Genomic DNA, 3,787 nt, shown 5'->3' with positions numbered 1-3,787 from the left:
GGGCGGAGCCGGGTGCCGGTGGGCGGAGCCGGGTGCCGGTGGGCGGAGCCGGGTGCCGGTGGGCGGAGCCGGGTGCCGGTGGGCGGGGCCGGGTGCCGGTGGGCGGGGCCTGGAGGTGGGTGGAACTCAGACCCGCTTCCCGGTGCGGAGCGGTGGCGGGGACCGACGGAGGGCCGAGCCGGTGGGGGACTGGGGAAGGGGCGGGGGCCTGGCGGGGAGCCGTCCACGACCGAGTGTTGGGGGAATCCTGGGGGAAAGGACGGGGCCGGGGTGGGGCGCGGCCGAGGGTCCAGCCAGGTGGGCGGGGCGGCAGTGATGAGGCAGGGTCGGGCGGCGGCGGCGGGGCGTGGGCGCGCTCCCGGGTCCGGCCGGAGTGCTGGTGCCGGCCTGGGCTGCCCCGACCCGGGTCTCTCCCGGGAGTCGGGGCGCGCCGTGCGGCCGCGCGGGTGGGAAGACCCTCAGCCGCTGGGGCGCCGTGGCCAACCCTGAGCCCGTTCTCTGGGGCCTGGCTGCTCCCGCCTGCGCGCCCCTGTGTGGCGTTCCAGGTGGTCGTGCTACCCGAGGTTCGCGCGTGCAGGTGTTGTCTGAGGTGTGAGACGCGTCGCTGTGGTTGTCATGGACACAACACGCTGTTGGGTTGATCTGTTCCTGTGTGGCCCCCCGCGCGCTGGAGAGCGCTGCACCCCGGGCCCAGCCCCAGCCCGGGTCTGGTTCTGGAGGTGGGTGCGTGGCGTTCTAGGTATGTGGGTGCTTGAGTTGTTTTGTTTCAGGCGTGTGTGGTGATGGAGGTGTGTTTGTGGGTCGTGAGGAGTGTGTTGTATTCGAGGTGTGTATAGTGCTTGGGGTGTGCATGGTGCTCGAGGTATGTGTGTGCGTGGTGCATGGGATGTGTGTGGTGGGCGAGGTGTGTGGTTTAGGTGTGAGTGGGGCTTGAGGTGTGTGGTGTTCAGGGTGTGTATGGTGATTCGGGTGTTCTGTGTGGTACTTGAGGTGCGTGTGTGGAGTTTGAGGTGTATGAGAGATGCTTGAAGTGTGTGTATTGCTGGAGGGGTTGTATGTGTGGTGTTTGAGGTGTGTGGGTGGTGTTCAGGTTGTGTGGTGCTTGAATGGTGTGTGTATGGTATATGAGGTGTGTGGGTGGTGTTCAAGTTGTGTGGTGCTCCAGGTGTTGGGTGCTTGAGGGGTGTGTGTGGAGTTTGAGGTGTGTCTGTGGTCCTTGAATGGTGTGTGTATGGTGTTCCAGGTGTGTGTGTGGCATTCCAGGTGTGTTGTGTGGTCCAGGTGTGTGCGTGGCATTCCAGGTGTGTTGTGTTCCAAGTGGATTTGGTGTTCTAGGTGTGCGGGGTCCAGGTGGGTTTGGGGTCCAGGTGTGTGTGGTGCTAGAGGTAGGAGTACTGTGTGGGGTCCTTTCCTCCTCTGACTGAGGGTTCACCTCTGGAGGATCCTGTCTGGAAGGTGTCCCTCCCTGAATTGCTGAGGACTTCACCTTTTCAGCCTCCTGTTTAACTGTTTCGGAGGTGGCAAGATGGGTGCTTACTCAGTCTCTCTTAACACCTGGAGGTAGTGTAGTCCCTGCCCCTCTAGGGCTGTGTGTGCTGAGGGATGGGTGTCCTATGCAGTGGTCTTCTAAGGTGGCTTTTGGGAAGTGATTGGCTGTGAAGGTGCCAACTTGTATAAGGTGCCCTTTGTGCTGCTGAACTGCTGCTGAGCCATAACCCCAGTACCCACCCCACCCCCCGTGTATTTTAAAACTGACATTTTTTTCCTTCCTCTTCTCCCTCCAACTCGGGAAGGCAAGTTAGCCTTCCCGTCCTAGGCTGAGTTTCCTATTCTTCAGCTCACTGACCACAGAAATGGAGGGATCCAGACTTCAGGCTGGCACAGAGGATCTGAGAGCAAGTCTCCAAGGCCCATGTGAATGACATCCTGAAGGGCACACCTGGAGCTTACTTTTCCCATCCCCTCTTTAATAGCCCACCATTTCCTGGCAGTGAGAGTTACAGCATCTGGGACAGGAGACCCCTCTGTGTTCTTAAAAATAAAAAAAATAAAAATAAAAACAATTTAAAAAAATTGAAACTTTTTTTTATTTGAAAAAAAAAAATAAAACTTTTTCCTTTTCCTCAAAACGGTGTCCAGCATTGTGGACGAGGATTGAGCTTTTGGTGTCAGCCTTGTTATTGGATTAATCCACTAATAGCTGGGACTCAAAGAAGGTGGCATCTGTGGGAGGTGGGACCTGGTTGAAGATCCTTGGGGACATGTTCTTGGGACTGTCCCCCCCAGCCAAGGCAAGAAATTTTGCTTTACCAGGTGCTCTTCCACTATGAGGGTTCTGCCTTTGGCCCAACCATGGACTGAAATTGTGAGCCAAGATAAATCTTTCCTCCTCCAAGTCATTTTGTCAGGTATTTGGGTCAAAGCAATGAAAAGCTGATTAAAACAGGCAGTGTGGAGGGAAAGTGGAAGGGCAGGAACTCCCAGGGTGTGACGGGGAAAGGGTTGGGCCACAGGCTGCTGCTGTCTCTGGGGACATCTGGCAAGTGATCCCCTTGGTGTCCCAGTGCAGCGTGGTTTCTGGGCCTGTGCAAGAGGTGGAGTGGGCACTGCTGGTGCTTCAGTCTGGATCCAGGACACTGCTCCTCTGTGACCCAGAAATCTTTGAACCTGTAATTGGAGCTCTCTCAGTGAATTGGTGCTGTGAATTTTTTTTTTTTTTAAATCAACCAAAAGCACTTTCTTTTTGTCCAACTGCAAGCTGGGAACTACCCAGGACCTGCCCATCACTCCTGGAAGGGACTGTGTTATGCAAATAGTGGTACTCACCCGTGTGCCCACATGATGGCTGCTTTGCCCAGCCCTGACCTCAAGCCTGCCATTGGGGCGGGTTGGGGAGGCTGTGCTTGCTGTCAGCTCAGTTTGTTCAAAGCCAAGCTCTGCAGGCTGTCCTGTATTTTGGAGATGTGAGTTATTTTTCTGCATTGACAAAGCCCCAATTGGAGGCAGCCTGCTGGGGTTTGGGAAGTAGCTCTGGACACCTGGGGCATCGCTAATTTGGGACAAACGCCCACAGTTAGGAGAGAGGCATTGCAGTGAGTAGCAGGTCTCTTCTTTCTGCGCCTTGGACGAGGGGGATGAGAGGCCTCTGCATGGGAGGGTGGGGTGGAGGAGCTGCACAAGTGGGAACAGTTGTGCCAGCTGACTCTTCCACTTCTCCCACGCCCATGGGCCTGCTCCCTGATGTTACTGACAGGACCTGGGTGTGCTGTGCAGGGTGGCAAGAATCTAGAGCCAGGGTGGTTCTCCAAGGAGGGAGCATTCTGGCCCAGCACTGAGGCCTGATGGAGACTGTGCTGGTGACAGTGGTGGTGGGTGGAAAGGTGGGGACATGGCCTGGAACCTGTGAAACCAACTGTTGAGTTTTGAGAAGCAGGGGCTAGGTTTTGTTATAATCCCAATGAAAGAGAAAAGCCCTGAGAGACCCCCTTCAAAGATTCACTCAAGAACAAGAATCAGATTAGGTACAGAAATAACCTCTGGTTGCCCATGACTGGACCTGTAGCTGACAGCCAGCTAGGCAGTGATTAGTTCCCAAGAACAAGTCTTACCAACATTATAAATTCATAAAATTACAGAAAATTTTGTTAGCATTTTATTAAGAATGCTTGTTCTGCCCAAACCAGGTTATTTTCCAGTGCTTTGAAGGAACTAGACAGAGCTCATGAGGAGGACCTCTCCAGCAGATCCAGGCCCCAAAGTGGATATAGATAGGGACACTAGAGCTGGC

General features: G+C 55.4%; 1 long non-coding RNA gene across 1 annotated transcript; it reads left to right on the top strand.

Moving 5' to 3' along the window:
• The first annotated feature begins 109 nt into the window (after positions 1-109).
• Positions 110-2,073, top strand: LOC120886820 (uncharacterized). Its single transcript, XR_013440102.1, has 3 exons — positions 110-181; positions 546-739; positions 1,794-2,073. It is a non-coding gene; the product is annotated as an uncharacterized LOC120886820 (long non-coding RNA).
• Positions 2,074-3,787: the final 1,714 nt, after the last annotated feature.

The sequence above is a fragment of the Ictidomys tridecemlineatus genome, chromosome 6, assembly GCF_052094955.1.
Source record: "Ictidomys tridecemlineatus isolate mIctTri1 chromosome 6, mIctTri1.hap1, whole genome shotgun sequence".
In the NCBI taxonomy this organism is placed as follows: Eukaryota; Metazoa; Chordata; class Mammalia; order Rodentia; family Sciuridae; genus Ictidomys; species Ictidomys tridecemlineatus.
Note: the sequence above shows the minus strand (reverse complement) of the source record. Positions and strands in the feature narration are given on the sequence as shown.